Below are 20,566 nucleotides of genomic sequence, written 5' to 3' on the forward strand. Positions count from 1 at the left end.
AGGAGTCAGTTTTAATGCTAGAGGGATAGGGCTGGTTCGAGGTTTAGATGTACAGGAGGAGAGTGTGTTTCAGATACTGAGTACTCTGGATGTCAGTAAAGCTTTGGGACTGGATGGTATTTCACTACGAGTTTTGAGAGAATGTGCTAGGGAACTGACAGTGCCTTTGACCTGGCTTTTCAATGAAAGTCTGGCTGTGGGAAAGGTGCCCAGGGAATGGAAGGAAGGTAACAAAGTGCCATTGCATAAGGGTGGTAACAGACTGAAATGTCTAATTATAGGCCAGTCTGTGTGTCATCAGTAGTTGTTAAGATCTTGGAGAAAGTAGTGAGGGACTGTATACAGCATTGGGTAGATGAGGGTAAAGTTATCTGTGGGAGTCAACATGGATTTGTGAAAGGGCATTCTTGTTTTAGCAATATGCTAGCCTTTTATAATAAAGTTACAAGAACATTTGATGAGGGAAAGGCATATACTGCAATTTTCTTAGACTTAGCGAAGGCATATGACATGGTACCACATGATAAGCTGATATTTAAGTTGCATCACATGGGTCTGGATGTCAGATTGGTCAACTGGATTCAGGATTGGCTGTCTGATAAGTATCAGAGAGTTGTGTATGGTGGAGCAGTTTCAAGGAAGCAGAAGGTTACAAGTGAGGTCCCACAGGGCTCAGTACTAGGACCTATATTGTTTAATCTTTATATCAATGACATTGCCAGTGGACAGCAAGGGAATATTCAGTTGTTTGCAGATGATGCGAAGCTGGGAAGGATTATTAGTAATAGTGCAGATGTGGTAGCCCTGCAAGAGGATTTGAATAAGCTAGATAGATGGGCAAATGAATGGGGGAGGGGTGTCAGTTTAATGCAGCAAAATGTAAGGTCTTGAGGTTTGGGAAACATTGATGGGATGCTACATTCTCTATGGGAGGAGTTATACTGGAGGAAGTAGGGGAGACAAAAGATCTGGGGTTGATGATTGATAGAAACCTGAAATTTAGGGGGCATATTGCAAAGGTGGTGAAGGTAACACAGAGGATTGCTGCAATAATGAGAAGGACACTGACCTGCAGAGATAAAACAGTTATCATTCCGTTGTATAAGACTCTGATCAGACCACACTTGGACTATTGTTCTCAGATTTGGTCCCCAGGGTTTGAAGGGGATAAATGAACTGTGGAAAGGGTACAAAGGCGGATAACAAAGATGGTTTCAGGACTGTACAATGATAGTTATGAGGATCGGCTGAGGGAATGTGGACTGCAGAGTTTGGTGGATAGAAGAAGGAGAGGTGATATGATTGAGACTTTTAAACTGTTGAGAGGTGGTTACAGGGTTGACACTGGGGAGTTCTTTCGCTTGGTTGAACAGCAGGAAGGAGTGATGACAAGAGGCCATCCCTGGACGTTACGAAAGGAAACTGTGAGCAAGAAGGTGAGGAGTGGTTTCTTTGCATGGAGGGTGGTTGAACCATGGAATGCATTACCTGATGGAGTGGTGAGAGCGAGAACAATCAATGAGTTCAAGGAGTAGTATGATAGACTTTGTGTTTCTTAGGGGGGGGACCTCCCCTCGATGAGTCTTGATAGACTTTGTGTTTCTTAGGAAGGACCTACCACGATGAGTCTTTTGACTCCATGGAGGCCTGAATAATAATAATTAAATCTGATGTCGACATTAGCAATGCTAATCTTAAATCTTTACTTTATGCGAATGATGTTATACTTCTGAATAAGTCCAGCACAGGTCTGCAGGATTCCCTGACTAAATTGAATAATTGCTGTAACAAATTTGGTATCAAGATCAGCAACCAGGCAGGCCTGGTTGGCCGAGTGATTAGCGTATCAGCTCTCCAGCTAAAAGGCTGCGTGTTCGAATCCAGCAGTGGGCATGGATGTTTGTGAATGTCTGTGAAAATACTAGTGGTGGTGGTGGTGGACAGTAGATGGCGTTGGCGTAGATGATGCTTTGGTGAATGAGGTTGAGTTGTTAAACTGTGAATGAAATTGTTTTGTATATTTTTATTCTTCATTCACATTTAACATAATCTACCATATACTAAGCAAGACTTTTAAATATTATTTGTTAGTCCCTTGCTTAAGATTTATTATTCATGTATCATCCTTGAATTTTATCAGCTATTATTTAATTATATTATTTTAATGTATATTATACTATTGAAAGAACTCTGTAGTAAATAACACTTATCTTATTACTTTATTCCTTCAATAATATTATGAGGAATTCTATGTATATAACTTTTATGTGCCTTATATAAACTGTAACATATATTTTATTATTATTATTTGTAAATGAAATGAAAGAGAAATTAAGTAACTATAATATTTTTATTATTATTTTTCATTACTCAGTGTAAAGGTATAACCTTATGTAACGTTAATGCTTATGTTTATGTTCTGTGTTGATCGTTGCTATGGAGATAGAAATAAAATAGAACGTGCGAGCTTAGGGCATGAGCTTTGATAATTGGGAGAGGAGAAATTAATGAGTTGGACGGAGTGAACAAGTTTGAGGCGGGAAGAAGGAAGGCTTATAAGCGAGAGGTAAAGGTAAACAAGAAGACTGAAGGGCAGGAAATTCAAGGGAGTAGTATTCAGAAGTGTATGGAGACGAGGAGAAAACCTATAGACAGCTTAGAGTAAAGTCAGCAGTGGCAGTAATAGGAATTTAGTGCCGTAATGAGATAACTGAAAGACCAGAAGATAAACAGAAGATTAAGAATAAATCCACTAAGTTTTAGAATTACTACGTATTCCTATAGCACTTTAAAGAAGGATTGTACAAAGCTCAATTTGTTATACAGTAGTAAACATGGAATAATTGTTCTGTATCATAGTAAGCCCGTCAAGAATTGTGTAGCATGATAATTAATAATTCAGTTATCTCCTTGAAGAATTCTTTTGAATAGTGTTCCATCGAAGTACCAAGTGAATATAGTTTGAAATGTGCTCACATTGAATCTGATGTGCAAGGATTAATCCCAGTAAGAATAGTCCTATTTTATTTATTTCAATGTGACAGTATAAGTGATAGTTCCGTCTCTAATATCCTAACATTTACTGTGGTGTTTCACTGAATTAAGCCGAAGTTAGAAGTTTGAAAATAATTCCCCTTGAAGCAGTAACTGCCGCGATTAATAATGTTATAAGTGATTGCTAAGTGTTAAATATAGAGTGTAACTGAGTGATACCAGAAAATTTATTTAGCAAGAAATTCTGTAGTATTGATCTGCGTGAACAATCTTTGTGATTGAGAGAACTGTGAATTTTGTATTTGAAGATCTAAAATCTAATTTAATATGAATGTTCTGACAGTTAATTGTATTATCTTATTTTTGGAGTTAAATTTATGTATTTGTCATATAACCTCGTATTAAATGTTTTGTTTTGTTGATTTCAATATTGTGTGTGCCTGATTCTTTTTCATTGCACCATTCATAAAAAGTTCGAATCTTGCGGGAGCCCTAAGTGAAAAATATTAAATTTGGCCTGTATGAATAAGGAGACTGCTAAGTTAATTGAAAATTGATTCTACTATTTTACATAGACTAATCTAAATATAGTGGTGCAGTATAAATATAAATTTCCCTACATTTTGATTAGTAATCATTCAGCAATTAATTGATTTTATTAAGAACAACATTACAACAAGATGGCGAACCATAGAACCAAGAAGGATGTTCCAACAGAGTAATGGGGACAGAGAGCTGTAGAATAGGTACCCTCCCTCGATGAGTCTTGGGCTCCCTGGAGGTGTCAAATAATAATAATAATAATAATAAACATCTTTCTGCATTTCCAAGTTTCTAAGTATCATTCATGTAATGTTATGTAATGGATAGGAGAAGGGATATGATAGATATGTAAGTTGGTAAGGGTTTTTTATCAGACTAACATTGAAGAGTTTGTTTATAGGATGGTGGGAGATTGGACTAGAATAATTTTTTGCATGAAGAGTGGTGGATGATTGTAACGTATTACCTAAGTGTGTGGTGACTGCAGAGAATGTATTTAAAGCACGAAATGAGTTGTGTGTGACAGATGTACCTTTGACTCCATGGAAGTCTGAAAATAATACTAAATGTTATTTTATTATTATTACAGGACACCTCCAGGGAGTCCAAAGACTCATTAAGGGAAGGCACCTGATCTACAATTCTGTCTCCACCACCAACTACAATAAACTGCTACTACCATCACGATCTACACCAATGCCATCTACCTCCCACCACCACCACTAGTATTTTCACTGACAATACAAACATCCATTCCCATGGCAGGATTCGAACCCACGGCCTTTTGGATGGAAAGCGGATACGTTAACCACTCAGCCAACAAGGCCATCAATCCTCTCATTTCTTTGTTTTTTATAATTCCACCTTTGATGACTTTTATATCATTTGACATTTTTGATTTCATTCTTGCCAGTAGAATTATAATAGTAATATTATTATATTATCTTATTTTTATTCACTCTTTTCTTGTGTTATGTTAATTTATGAAATGCTATTATATGGCTCATTAGGCTTACTTGTCTGTAATCTTTACATTCAACTGCACAACTTTTTTTTTTTTTTTTTGGAATGTTTAGAAAGATGAAATTCCTGAGTTAATCAGGAACATATCCACTTTCATATACATGATTAATAGTTCTTCTATTCCATTTGCTGCTAGGACTGTATAAATGTCACCTTGACCTGGTGCTGACCTGTCTTCATTTGCTCTATAGCGCCTAATATTTCTTCTCTTAGTATGGGAAACCATGTTCAAAAATGTTGAACTCTGATAATATATCTCTCTACCCATCTCTGAAAAGATCTGAAATGTACACAATCCACCTTTTCTTAATTTCATCAGTATCAAATCACATTTTGCCATCACTCCTCTTGAATGGAGAGTTCTGTGGATCATTCATCTTTTTTGTTTTTTTATTTTGTTTGGTATACCTCTCAAGATTTTTGTTTTATTTCTAGGTCTTCCATTTCCTTGCACTTATTATGAAGCTGTTTCACTGGCCTCTCTGCCTGCCTATATTGTTTAAAGATTTTATATTGTGGTTTATTTTAAGCGCCTCCGTAGCGCAATTGGAAGAACAATGATACATTGTGCCCTTCGATTGGAATAGGCCGAAGTTTGATTCTCGTCGCGACAGGAGGAATCTTTATCTGGACGATTTTCAATCGAAGGTGAGTTAGCTGATCTCATACGGAGGCAGCAGGGTTTTTTCTCCCGAAAACTCGGGTTTTTCATCAAGCATATAGACAAATCGGCCCTTCAGAACACACGCAATTTACAGACATAAAATACCAGTTGTGGTGGTGGAAATGGGTGGTAGATGGCATTGATGGAGCCAACTCATAGTAGAGGTTCGGTGTAGTGGTTGAGACAGTTGTAGGTGTCCTCCCGCAATGAGTCTTCGGACTCCTTGGAGGTGTCAGGAATAATAATAATTTTCTGCTTGTGTTTTTTGTTAAACACATTTAATATGCTTTCACTCATCCATGGTCTTCTTCTGTTTTTAATCTTTTTTTAGAGAAACAGTCATAAGAAGCATCTTTAATAGTCTCCTTGAAACTTTTCCATTCTTTTTTCATCTTCAGTTTATCAATTTCCATTTTATGTTCTAAATGATATTCACTTTCTAATGTGTTCAAAATAATTTAATTTCTGTTGCATACTTATTTTTAACTGAACCATTCTTTAAGTAATTAAAATTCAGGTGAGTTTTTTTATTTCTACTTTTAGTGTTTTTTAGTCTTACTTTTAATTTTAAAAGAACTGGATGTGGTCTAAGTTTATATCTGCTATGGGATTTATTTTGCAATGCTCTTTCAAATTTTTTTTATAATCATTATATAATCAATCTGGTTTTTTATTTAACCATATAGGCTTTCCAGATATATATTTGTCTTTTTGGTTGTTGAAAGAACCTATTTGTATTATCAGATCATTCTGCTCACGAAACTCAATTAGCCTTACGCCTCTGCTATGGCTCGGGTACCCTAAATCCATCCCCATGTGCTGCAGTTTACTGATTAGAATTCCATTTGGTATCCTGTCAAAGGCTTTTGCAAGGTCCAGCAGTATCACGGTAAACCCATTATCTTTATCCAACTCAGCTGTCACTGTATTATAAAACGTAAGCAAGTTACTGAGGCATGACCTAACCTTCACAAAACCATGCTGCCCCCATACAGTATCCAATTTCCATCTATCCATTCCTGTATTTTGCTCTTGATCAACTTCTCCAACTCTGACAACAACTCATGATATCCTGATCGGTTGGTAATTTGCTACATCAGTCTTGGACCTTCCTTTGTGCAATGGAACTATTTTCCCTTCTTCCCCCCCCCCTCGGGACCAACATGTGGTTGGTCCCGATGTGGCATGATAGAACATAGAACCTTTCATAAAAAATACTCCCATCTGCAATATATCTGTAATATTGAAGACTCATTCACATTCTTAGCATTCATAACATATTAGGGCAATGCCTTCTACTCACTCAGCATCTGAAAATAAAAAGAAAAAATTCATCTTCTTATTCACCACACCCTTGAAGAATTTCCAAGGATGGTCTCTAGTTCTTACACCTTCCTTCTGTTCTACCATCCAAAAAATTTCTCTCATATCCATTTGATGAATACATCTCAACAGCTTAAATGTCTCAATCATATCACCTCTTTGCATTCTATCTGCCTAACTCAGAATATTATGACTACAATCTATCTCATAACTAACATTCCACAGTACTGAAATCATTTTGTCAACAACCCCTGCACGCTCTTCATAGCGTCTTCATCTCTCTTTCACACCCTAGTCAGCAGATTTGAGCAGGGTAGTGCAAATGTGGCACGACAGAACCTTATACAATGGAATCACTACCATTTTATTTCTGCTGATTAACATTCTTCTTAATATCACAGCAATCCTCTGAGTTATCTTTACAACCTTTGCAGTATGCCCTTTAAATCTCAAATTGCAATCCACCATAACCCCAAGATCCTGTGTGTTCTCCACTTCCAGTATAATCCTATGTATGTAGTGACTCATCTGCAGATCCCAAAATTCAAACCTTACACTTGACAATTTTAAATTGATATCCCCATTCTTTTACCCACTTTTCCAAATTATTCAGATCTTCGTAAAGAGACACCACATTAGCACTACACTCAATAACCTTCCTCACCTTGTCATCATCATCATCTGCAAACAACTGCATATCTTCCTAAATTCCAACAACAATATCGTTGACATAAAGGTCAAAAGTAATGGTCCTAGTGTAATGATGTGTGGAACCCAGTTTGTAAATGATATTGCTCCTCAATTCTTGGATCTACCAATGGGACCTCAATAAAGGTCCAAAACTGTCTGGGTAGTGGCCCTTCCCATAATGCATAGCATTATACACCTCTGAAGGGGGGGTGAGGTACTTTGCATTATGGGTTACTAAGGCAACTAATGTGAAGATACTTCAAGTGCAAATTTTGTTTGCTTACATGCTTGGACAAAGGATTAAACCAAAAATATAATTTCTTGGCATCTTTTTTATTATTATTATTACGGGCAACTCCAAGGAGTGCTTAGACTCATCAAGGGAGGCCCTAAACATCACATCCAGAACAACTATTCAGCATCCACACAGTATCTATCATACTTTGCCTTGAACTCATTCACAGTCATGGCACCCACAACAGACATTGGCAGCTTATTCCACTCATTCACCACTCTCCAAGCAAAAAAACCTAGTTCTAACACCCTTGCTAACCACACTATTCCCCAGTTTCCATGCATGGCCCCTAGTTCTTCCACTACTAGACCTGTTCTGAAAAATTTCCTCTGAATTAATCTTGTAAAAACCCTTCAGTAATTTGAATGTCTCAATCATATCACTCCTCTTCTGCTATCAGCCAATTTCTGAAACCCCACAGATCTTCAACTTATTCTCATAAGGTTCGTTCCATAGACTAGATATCATCTTGGTCACTTGCCTCTGGATCCTCTCTACCTCCTCCCCATCAAGAAGAAACTCTGGCACCCAGATCTGGGCACAGTAGTCAAGATGGAGTCTTATCAATGCTCAATAAAGAAAAACAATACCTTGCTTGTCTCTGCTCGTCAAAGTATTCTTCAATAACCAACTGATCTGATGAGCTGATTTAGCCACTTTTGCAATGTACCCCCCTAAACTTCAACTCCCTGTCCACCAACACTCCCAAATCCCTGGCCTTGTCAATCTCCTGGAGTACAGTTCCACCAATGTGGTATACTGCTTCTATTATTTTCATCCCAAAATGTATAACCTTACACTTTGCCACATTAAACTGGCATCCATTCCTTAGCCCAGTCTTCCAAATCATTCTGCAAAATTTTGACATCATGTGGATTCACTATTGCTCTACCCAACTTTGCATCATCAGCAAACAACTGAACAGATCCTTTCCTATATCATTAATGAACAATTAAACAGCAGTGGTCCAAGAACAGAATCCTGCGGCATACCACTGGTCACAGGCCTTCTTTTGGACTCTACTCCTGAATAAACTATTCTCTGATATCTCTCCATCAACCACCCTCTTATCCATCTCACCAACCCTATATCCATCCCCATCTGCTGCAGTTTACTGATTAGAACTCCATGTGGTATCCTGTCAAAGGCCTTAGCGAAGTCCAGCAGTATCACTGTAAATCCATTACCCTTATCCAGTTCAGCCATCACTGTGTTATAAAACGTGAGCAAGTTACTAAGGCATGATCTACCCTTCACAAAACCATGCTGTTCTCCATACAGTATCCCATTATCATCTATCCATTCCTGTATTTTCCTCTTGACTACTTTCTCCAATACCTTGACAATGACTCCTGGTAGGCTGATCGGTCAGTAATATGCAACAGCAGTCTTGGAGCCTTCTTTATGCAATGGAACTATTTTCCCCTCCTTCCACCCCCTCGAGACTAACCCAGACCTGAGACTCAAATTAAACAAAATGGTCAAGGGCACTGACAATTCTTTGGCTGCTTCACGTAAGACCCGGGCTGGTATGCCATCCAATCCCACAGATGTATTCACATTAAGGTTTTGTAATATACTATTCAACTCCGCCATGGGATCCTTAGGGGTCTCATACCAGTCCCAAGCCTGGATAAAGGAAGAGGGTCGGTCAGATGAGTGTCGATGCCCTGACTGTAAAGAAAAAACATGATTGTTATCTGATGCCTATACAACCAACAGCTACAACATGCCGGCTCGGGCATCACCCAGATAAACAAGGCCCGCGATACCAATCAAGCGATCGGGGTTGGATCGAAAAGTGGGATACCGAAAGGAAACAGAAACTAACAGAACTGTTATCAGTAGGAACATGGAATGTGCGAACACTCTGGATGTCAGGAAAATTAGAACTACTTCGTGAGGAAATGAAGAGATATCGGTGGGATATACTAGGATTGGCAGAGATGAGATGGACATCATCTGGAGAGATCAATGGATGCTAAGTAATATGGTCAGGACATGACACCATGCACGAAGCAGGAGTTGGCTTCCTTCTTAGCAAAAGAGCTCGAGAGGCACTGTTAGGCTACAAACGAGTAAATGAACGAATCATAGCAGCAAGATTTCAGGCAAAGCCATTCAACATATCAACAGTCCAGATATATGCACCCACATCTGACAGCACAGATGAGGATATTGACTTATTCTACAAAGATCTGACAGAGACAATAGAAACAATACCAAAGCAAGATGTGCTAATTATTGAAGGGGATTGGAATGTCAAAGTTGGAATAGATAATGATGGTTGGGAAAAAGTCATGGGAAAATATGGTTTCGGAGAAAGAAATGAACGAGGTGAAAAATTGTTAGAATTTGCTGTGGACCATGAGATGATGATCTGTAACACAAGATTCCAACAAAAAGAGTGTAGAAAATGGATGTGGCGATCAAATGATGGGAAAACCAAAAACATGATTGATATGATTATGATTAAAAGAAGATGGATATCATCAGTACAGCAATGTCGAACTTTTCAAGGAGTGGATATAGACTCGGACCATAGCTTAGTGATTGCAAACATCAAGATGAAATTGAAAAAGAAATATAAACCCCAACAACAGAATAGAAGAGATACAGCACGAATAAGTGAAGCAGAAATAGAAAGAAGGTACAGAACAGTGTTAGCAGAGAAACTTAAAAGTGTGGAGAAAGAAAAAAACTCGAATTTAAGAGTGAAAACAGTAATGAAGGCGATAGAAGATGCAGTTGAAGAAACAGTACCAGAAGAAGAGAAGATCAAGAAGAAATGGATTACACAAGAAACACTGAAGTTAGTACAGAAGAAAAGAATGTTGAAGATAAGAAGGGATACATCAGAACAAATAGAAGAGCAATATAGAAGAAAGTGTAATGAGGTGAAAAAAGCAGTCAGAATGGATAAAATGAAATGGTTAGAAGCCCAATGCAACAATATAGAACAGTACTATGGAGAGCATAAAACAAGGGAGGTATACAAAATGATCAGAACCATTAATAGAAAGTGGCAACCAAAACAGACCACAATTAAAGATGAAAAGGGCAAAGTATTGATGAATAAAGAAAAAATTGTACAGCGGTGGACAAGATACTGTAGTGAGTTATATGAAGAAAAACTAGATTCAGATAGCATTGGGAAACTCATTGAAGAATTGAAGCAGATATCACCACCAGGTAATGAGCATGATATGGACATTTTAAGAGGAGAGGTAGAAAAAGCAGTAGGACGGCTAAAACACAACAGGAGTCCTGGTAACGATAACATTACTGGAGAAATGATTAAATATGGTGGTGAAAGTATGGTTACAGAAATGCACCAACTATGCAATATGGTATGGAAAGAAGGGAAAATGCCAGAGGAGTGGGTGAAATCAATATTAGTAACATTATACAAGAAAGGAAATAAGCTAGAATATAAAAATTATAGAACAATAGCCTTGATAAGTCACCTTGGTAAAGTGATGATGATCATATTGACAGAAAGATTGAGAACACAATTGGAAGCATACCTTGCAGAAGTGCAAGCAGGATTTAGGAAGGATAGAACTACAATTCAACAGATTTTGACAATGAGGTTAATAGCAGAGAAAGCTAGGAGAAAAAACAAAAACATATATACTTGCTTTGTTGATTTTCAGAAAGCATTTGACAGTATTGATCAGAAAGTGACATTAGCAGTTCTGGAATCCTATGGAATTGATAAAAAAACTAATAGCTATATTAAAAGATGTTTACCAGAAAACAGAATGCAGTTGCAGCAGTTAGAATAGGTGATGATTTGGGGAAATGGTTTAAAACAAGCAGAGGTACTAAACAGGGAGACCCAATATCACCAAGCATTTTCATCACATTTAGAAAGAGCAATGGATAAAATAAAAGAAGATGCCAAAGGAATATCTGTACACGGAATGAGAATTAACAATCTGAGATTTGCAGATGACATTGTTATTATTGAAGAAGATGAAAGAAAACTACAAAAAACACTGAAACTGTTAAATGAGGAAGGGAAGAGATTTGGACTTGTTATGAACTTTGAAAAAACAAAGACAATGGTATTTGGTGAGAAGAACATGAAACAAAAGATACAAGTGGATGGAACTGATATAGAAAATGTAGAACAATTCACATATTTTGGAAGTAAACTGACATATGACTTGAACTGCAAAAAAGAAATAAAGATCAGGATTGCAAAGGGAAAAACAAATCTGAAGGCCATGGATAACATCTGGAAAAGTAAAGTGATCAGTCTGCAAACAAAACTACGAGTATTGGAAACATGCATCTTCAGCGGTGTACTGTATGGATCTGAAACATGGGTAATAAATAAATAAGGAATCAAGAAAAAGAATTTTGTCATTTGAAAGAACTTGTTACAGGAAGATTCTAAGAATAGGATGGGTACAGAAAATCACCAATGAAGAGCTCTATCAGAAGATACAACCAAAACAGAATCTAATGCAGAAGATTATAAAACAGAAGCTACAATTATATGGACACATCTGTAGAATGAGTGAGGACTGGAAGATAAAGACATTTATGTTTGGTATTTTGGATGGTTTAAACAGAAGAGGTAGACCATAGAGAGAATGGATAGACGATATAAAAGACTGGTGTGGAATGGGTGTACAAAAACTGCGACACTGTGCACTGGACAAAGAAAGGTGGAAGAAGTTGAAAGTTTATTTTTCACTTGGTTAGAGTATAATAAAATTAGTTTAATCCTTTATCCAAGTGTGGGCAAACAAAGTTTGCACCTGAAAGTATCTTCAGGACTGGGGTAAGGTGTTACAACACCAGGGCAACTCGTTACAAAGGTGGAGAAAGCTACCAACACTACTATCTCAGTATCTCCTATAATACAAAACACATCTCCTTGCGGATGTCTAATGTTATGCATTAAGGGAAGGGCCACTACCCAGACTAGTTTTGACCTTTATTGAGTTCTCTTCAGTGTGAGCCAGGCCCAAGTGGAGATACCAGGCAGAAGTATTAGCAGGTCATCTCTACCTATAGGAGCTGCCAAATGGTGTGCCACCCTTTTTTTTAATAAATTACTCTAGATTTAGAGAAAGATGTTGAAAGTTTATTTTTCACTTGGTTAGAGTATAATAAAATTAGTTTAATCCTTTATCCAAGTGTGGGCAAACAAAGTTTGCACCTGAAAGTATCTTCAGGACTGGGGTAAGGTGGTACAACATCAGGGCAACTAGTTACAAAGGTGGAGAAAGCTACCAACACTCCTATCTCAGTATCTCCTATAATGCAAAACACATCTCCTTGCGGATATGTCTAATGTTATGCATTAAGGGAAGGGTCATACTTTCAGGTGCAAACTTTGTTTGCCCACACTTGGATAAAGGATTAAACTAATTTTATTATACTCTAACCAAGTGAAAAATAAACTTTCAACATCTTTCTCTAAATCCAGAGTAATTTATTTAAAAAAAGGGTGGCACACCATTTGGCAGCTCCTATAGGTAGAGATGACCTGCTAATACTTCTGCCTGGTATCTCCACTTGGGCCTGGCTCCCACTGAAGAGACCTCAATAAAGGTCAAAACTAGTCTGGGTAGTGGTCCTTCCCTTAATGCATAGCATTAGACATATCTGCAAGGAGATGTGTTTTGCATTATAGGAGATACTGAGATAGGAGTGTTGGTAGCTTTCTCCACCTTTGTAATGAGTTGCCCTGGTGTTGTACCACTTTACCCCAGTCCTGAAGATACTTTCAGGTGCAAACTTTGTTTGCCCACAAAAGGTGGAAGAAGATAGTGAAACAGGCATCACACATCAATGGGAAGTGAGCCTATGATTCGTGATGATGATGATGAATATACTATTCACCTCCATTTCATTCACCTCAATTCCTGTATAAGCTATTGGTTCCTTCATTCCTGCAACATCACCACCTGGATGATATACTCTTGCAAAGTGCTTGCTCAGTAATTCCACTATTTCAACTGATTCAGTTACCTCCCTACCATTGGCATTCCTTAAAATCATTTTGCCATATACTTTTCTTTTACTTGCCGCATATCGAAAAAACTGTTTGGGATTCTCTTTAGCTTGCATTGCTAATTTCCTTTCATAATCTGCTTTTGTTTTTCTTACCACACTAGTTACCCTTCTGGCTTGAGCTTTATACTTTTCGTGTGCCTGCAGGTCACCTTTCTCCTTAACTTCCCTCCACAGTTGTTTCTTTCTTTGCAGCTCAAGCTTAATGGTGTTATTCATCCATTTAACCCTCACTTGATTTACTATCCGGACTCTAGGTAGTCAGCTATTACCTCCTGCAAATGCCACTTAACCAATTCCCATGCACTATCAACATCCAGCCCTTGCAGTTTTACTTGCCATGGCACTGAACCAAGCAATCTTCTAAGCTTGTCATACTTACCAGCCTGGTAATTCCACATGTACCGTCTTAATTGAAAATTCCACACATTTAGCCACCTCCCAAGTCAAGACCCTATGATCATTCTCACCAATTGGTGGCAACATGGTCATATTCATTACAGTCGAATTCTCAGATGCAATTACTAGATCAAGCACTCTCAAACTACCAGTATATTCCATTACATGCTGTCTAAGGTAGTTATCCCTTAGTAATTGCATAAAATCCATTTCCTTCCTCTCATGTGTCCTCTCCTCCTTCCAATCAATATTACCATAGCTGAAATCCCTCATAATAATTACCCATCTTCCACTCATTGAGTCTATTTGCCTATACATACTATCCCCATCATTTATTCCATCACCTGGTCTACAGCAGCACCCAACTGTATATTTTGTTCTGCTGGCCTCGATCTCAAACCAAATAGCCTCAAATGTGCTCTTTTCACTATCCTGCAGTTCAACTTCTATTCTCCTTGGCTGCAATTCATCAGCTATCATCAATAACACTCCTCCCCCCAATTCTTTTCTCTCTGTCCCTCCTGAACACACTATACCCTTCACCATAATCTTTAATTTATAGTTTAACCAAGTGAAAAAAGCTTTCAACACACAATCCTTTGTCCACCATTTTAAAATTTAAACCAATCCAACTAAACCCAGTTTATTATTATTATTATTATTACCCCAAGACCTCATGGAGTCAAAGACTCATCTTGGAGGTCCTTTTATCACACACATACATACACACACACACATCTCATCATACCGTGTCTTAAACACACTCAAACTCCTTACAGACACCACACTCTCAGGCAAGGCATTCCAATCATTCACAACTCTGCACGGAAAAAACCTGCCTCTTACTACTCCCCTACTCGCACCCTCTTTATACAGTTTCCAGGGATGACCTCTGGTTCTCCCCTGATCTCCCATTATTCTCTATAGAACTTCTCCACTATTGATCTTATAACAACCCCTTACCAAGCTGTAGGTCTCTATCATATCTCCCCTCTTCCTCCTCTCCACCAGACTCTGCAAATTACATCTTCTCAATCTTTCCTCATACTCAACATTCCAGAGGTCAGAAACTACCTTAGTCAGTCACCTTTGGCCCCTTTCCAACATCTCTTCATCCTTCTGAAAACCTGGTGAATAAATCTGGGCACAATAGTCCATGTGTGGCCTAATCAAAGCCTTATACAATGGAACAAGAATCTCCCTACTTCTGCAAACGCTCCTTAACCAATTCCCATGCACTATCAACATCCAGCCCTTGCAGTTTTACATGCCATGGCACTGAACCAAGCAATCTCCTAAGCTTGTCATACTTACCAGCCTGGTAATTCCACATGTACCCTGTCTTAATTCAAAATTCCACACATTTAGCCACCTCCCAGGTCAAGACCATATGATCACTCTCACCAATTGGTGGCAACATGGATTCATTACAGTCGAATTTTTATCATAGTCGAAAGTTTATCATGTAAAACCTCATCAAATGCTTTTGCAAACTCCAAAAACAGTTATGGTGTATGCATTTCCCTCATCCACTGCCGGTGTTACTTTATTATAAAAATTAAGCTGATTACCGAGTTTAAAAAAATTACCGAAATAAGTGCATTTTGAATTCACCAAGTTTGTATATGAGCTCTTAATAATTTCTCCTATATCTGAACCACAAAAATATTTTTTAAAAATACTATCAGTGAACTTCAGCTGGCGACCTCTACGCCTACAACTCACCTAAACTTTCCAAAGTACACAATGCATGATGCCTTGAGGGAAGACACGGAGATGGGTACATGCGCTTCTGTAAGGTTTTATATTTCGTGTTCAGTATATTAGAATTGGAATCGCCTTTCTAGTACAAGATAAAGAGATCGCATTTTGTGCACCGATGCGTTCCCGATGACCTCGCATAATTAAAGCTAGTTATGGTGTAGCTAGAGCTTTTGCCGCCGCTCTCAATACACACCAAAAATATTACATAAAGTCAAAACACTTAGGGAAAGAAATTAAAACATTACGTTTATTTTAGTTGTAAGTATAGTTGTTTAAAACTAATTATTATTATTATTATTATTATTATTCTTGATACCTCCAAGGAGTCCGAAGACTCATCGCGGTTAATTAAGTAGTATAATTACTAAGTTAACATATATAGAAGAAATCGTCGAAAAATAAAATTGTGTCTCACGTGAAAAGTGCCGCCCGAGGCGGACACCCGCCCCGCGCACGCCCCTAGCTACGCCACTGGATAAACGTAAAGCATTGGATGTGCATGTTCTCGGAGCACATTTACGACTATTGGTATTTCTAGTTTCAAACATGATCATTAATGTCATCTTAGCTTTTTGTTACACTATTATAGCATCACAGTAATTTCCAAGAATCAAAAATACTTTGTGCCTTAACCAAGTGAAAAAAGCTTTCAACACACAACCCTTCGATATGTCAAATGGTATATTGTTCACCAATTTAATATCTAAACACATCCAATTGCAGCTTAAATATCAGATTTGTTTTATTTTCTCAGCATTAATATTTCTCATAAGGAGCCTATCGCATCATGGCTATCACTAGTACCAGCACTTAATGAACGCTTTGCTTACATTATGGAAGATTAAAAAATTCTAAATTGCGAAATCACACGCTGAAATTCCGAAACACATGGACATCAACAGCATTCACACATACACACACCATGCTTTGTTTTCGTGCATCGTTGCGCCACGACGTGATAAGAAACTAAGCTCGCTCAGCGCGCAAGATATGAAATACGTGATTATTGCCAAATTTTTCGAATAATTTTGGATTCGCATTATTTCAAATTTTGCCAATAAATCAAGAGTTTATTAATGCTTTTTATATCATATGATTTGAAATTCGCAAAACATTGTATTTAAAATGCATGACATACATGAATAAATAAATAAATACATCACTAAAGGCGTTTTATTCCCCAAAAGAGTAGGTGGAGCAACTTCAGCATTAGCTAACTCTTTTTAAAGATCAACTGTCAGCTGGTTTACTCTTTAGAAACTCATGTTAGAGGCTTAATGGAGTGAAACGGCATTGGTAAAGGATTAAAAATAATATTTAATTCTTCCAATATGGAATGAATAGTGCTAGTTCTACAGTCGATTTTTTTTTTTTTTTTTGTCCCTGACTGGAGGCACTTTTTTCATATGCATTACTTTTGCTTGTTCTAAGAGTTGATCTTTAGCACAGGGAAGTAAGAATTTTCGCTTGGAAACTCTAGGTTTTAATCCACATCTCGGGAAAAATGGTCTTCAAACTCAGCCGATTTCAAACAATAACACGAGTGTTATTGTTTGGATCATAAGATGGTGGCATTTGCCTGTTGTACTCTCTTGTCAGTGTTTTGAAATCATCAGCACATGGTTTTAGGGTAAAGACTGGCCACAGATTTCCAAAAATTTTGTTCCGACTAAAAGAATTACACGTACTCTCTTCATAAACTATTACAAGGTGACAAAACTGAGAAGGATTTACAGCTAGAAAGTTTCTTTAAATCTGATATTAAATGAAAAAAATGATCGCTAATGTGGATGTCGAAGTATTATTCGTAATTTTAAATTTCTAATAAATGAGTAAAGGTGCCTGGGTAGCTGTAGAAATGGTGACAATAATGCTAACTAATTCACCCGAAGGTAGATTCACTCACTGTAAGGTTGTTATTCACTTTAAAATTATTCTGGTTACTGACTAGAGGATGTTTTAAGCCTTTCTTCGAGTGGATTGCGAGTTAGTCTATCTCTGGAAAGGCATGTGAGGTTTCTCCTTTTGGAAAAGGAGAAATTAAGAGGCACGATTAAAGTTAGAATTTTAATCATGCCTCTTAAATCAACTATAAATGACTTGAAATTTAGGGCCTTAAGATGATGACAGTTGTCTATCATGTTCCCGCTACTGGTTTCCCCACCAATATTGAAAAAGTTGTTAGGGCTAAAGGAGTTCTGCCCACTCCCCTTGTGGAATAAAAGGTGGAAGTAAATTTAGGAGCTTTCAGGATTTTTGTTTATATGATTTGGTACTTCAAAGTGAAGATTTTTCTCAGTGATCGGAATGTTAAGCTACGATCAAGATTAAAAAATCACAATGAGTAATGATGGAATATAAATACCGCATTTGCCGGCGTATAAGACGCACTTTTTTCTTCTAAAATAGGTCCGAAAAACAGGGTACATCTTATAAGCCGATACTCAATTTTTTATTATTTTCATTTCTGAAAATTTTTTCTGTCCCGAGTTAGGCAATTTCTTTATTGCTTCCTTGTGGAGTGTGTGTGTGAGAGCATTCCAGTTACATAGAGCAGTGTTTCTCAAACTTGAGACATTCGCGTTCATATGATTGGTGCGGTATTAATAAAAGATCGTGCTACTAAATGACAAAGACAAGCCGACAGTTGAGTTGAAATGCTAATTCTCTTCAACCGAATTCCTTATATAATATCTGAAACACATTCACTATATATTTCTTCGTTTTAACACGTTCACTCAAACAAAACCATATGTTGCACCTGCAGCATATGGTTTTGCTTGAGTCATACAGCATTTACTGTGGGAGGGGGATATGCGATTCCTTAGTTAGTGTTGTTTTTATCCCAGTTGTCTCTAATTGAACTGTTTGTTGAGAAACATATTGCACAGCCTGCAGATGTCTCTGTACCTTATTCAGTGATACAATAGGAACGTTTTACGATCTCGAACTTCACGGATACCTTGAATTTTATTCTGTGCGTTAATGATGCATAGCCGGAAATTGCCACCGATCCCCTGAAGACCTATCAAACACCCCTGGGGGTACGCGTACCACACTTTGAGAAACACTGAGGTTGAGTTCAGTGGATGCGGATGTGCTGTCATCGACGATCACAGCTGTGTCCTGTTCGTTTAAGCTTTTCAATTGTTGTCGCAGTTGTGAACGGTGATAAATTACTGCCATTAAAGTTTCTCTAAATTTCTTGCTAAAAAATGGCGTACATCGCATATAGTATTGCATACAAGCTACGTGTGATTGCGTATGCTAAAGAACATGGAAACAAGGCTGCAGAGAGGCACATTACGGACCACCCCAACTGAGAAAATAATAAGAACTTGGCGGAATCAGGAAGAGGATTTAAAAAAAGCAATTCACAGTAAATTCACAGTAAAACCTACGAAGTGGAACTGAAAAATGGCCTGAACTTGAGAGAGAACTGAATACTTGAATTTTAGACCACAGAAAAGCGGGATGTCTACAAAAATGATTATTCATCAAGCGAAAGCGATAGCCACTAACAGATGGATCGCCAACTTTTCTGGATCAACATAATGGTGTTCAAGATTTATGAAAAGAAACTAGCTATGCATGCGGACTAAAACAAAAATATCACAAAAGATGCCAGCTGAATATGAAGAAAAATGATTGAATTTCATCGATTCGTCATTAACGCAAGGAAACGAGAAAATTTTTAACTTGCGCAAACAGGAAACATGGATGAGGTTCTGATGACTTTCGATGTGCTCTCAAACAAAACTGCAGATTCCAAGGGCACTAAAATTGTTACTATTAAAACTTCGGGGCACGAAAACACTCACTACAGGGTTGTTTTATCCTCCTGTGCGGATGGGATAAAATTGCCGCCACTATTGATTTTTAAAAGGAAGACGCTACCCAAAGAAAAACTGCTTAAAGGAGTGTTTGTATATGTTCATGCAAAAGGCTGGATGGATAGAGGAGGAATAAAGTGATGGATAGATAAAATTGGGTCTAGGCGCCTGGTGGACTGTTGAAGATGCCTGCCATGCTAGTATGGGATCAGTTTCGTTCTCACCTAACAGACGATGTTACAAATAAACTCAAGGAATTGAAAACTCAGTTAGCTGTAATTCCAGGAGGTCTAACTAGTCAGCTTCCACCTTTAGATGTCTGTATTAGTAAACCATTTAAGGGATTAATGAAGGAGAAATGGAACAGCTGGATGGACTCTTTAGATTTTTAGATTATACCATCAGGAAGAAGGAAGAGGCCTAGCATTTCGGAAGTTTTTGAGTGAGTCAAAGCTTCAAGGGATGCTGTGAAAACTGAGACAGTGGTTAAATCATTTAAGAAGTGTGGAATTAGTAATGCACTGGATGGTACAGAGGACAATTTGTGGTATGAGGACTCAGATTCTGATTTAGAAGAGGTTTCAAGTGTGTCTTCATTTAGCTCTGGAGATGAATTTCTGGATTTTGACGATTAAAAGGTCGTTATTCTTTTCTAGTTAGATTAGGTATTTGTTGAAAGTAGACTTACTTATTACTTTATATTTGAAATACTGTAAATTTATTATAATATTCATTGATAAATTTTTTTTCCTAAAAAATGTGTACAAAAAAGGTGATGCATCCTATACGTCGGTGCGTCTTGTACGCCGGCAAATACGGTATACAGTACAATCATTCTTAATTACTGTTTTAGATGTTTTAAGAACATGTACCCTGGTATATTGTTAACTGAAAAAAAAAAATCCATTCACAAACGCCTTTTATTCCTATAGGGAGTAGGCAATTCTGTTTTAGCCACATCTAACTTTTGGAGTTGGAGGGGAATTCAAACGCCAACGTTAGTCA

At 37.6% G+C, this 20,566-nt stretch overlaps 1 long non-coding RNA gene across 4 annotated transcripts in view; it reads right to left on the reverse strand.

Annotated features, from left to right (window-relative positions):
* Nucleotides 1-15,978, reverse strand: part of LOC150103025 (uncharacterized) — a 142,016-nt gene extending 126,038 nt beyond the window's left edge. For all 4 annotated transcript variants that reach the window (XR_016548845.1, XR_016548844.1, XR_016548843.1 and 1 more), the window contains exon 1: nt 15,690-15,978. This is a non-coding gene — a long non-coding RNA (uncharacterized LOC150103025). The remainder of the gene's footprint in view (nt 1-15,689) is intronic.
* Between the last annotated feature and the right edge of the window lie 4,588 nt (nt 15,979-20,566).

This window comes from Typopeltis vanoorti, chromosome 9 (genome assembly GCF_054136105.1).
Source record: "Typopeltis vanoorti isolate ZY-2024b chromosome 9, IOZ_Tvanoo_1.0, whole genome shotgun sequence".
Classification (NCBI taxonomy): domain Eukaryota; kingdom Metazoa; phylum Arthropoda; class Arachnida; order Uropygi; family Thelyphonidae; genus Typopeltis; species Typopeltis vanoorti.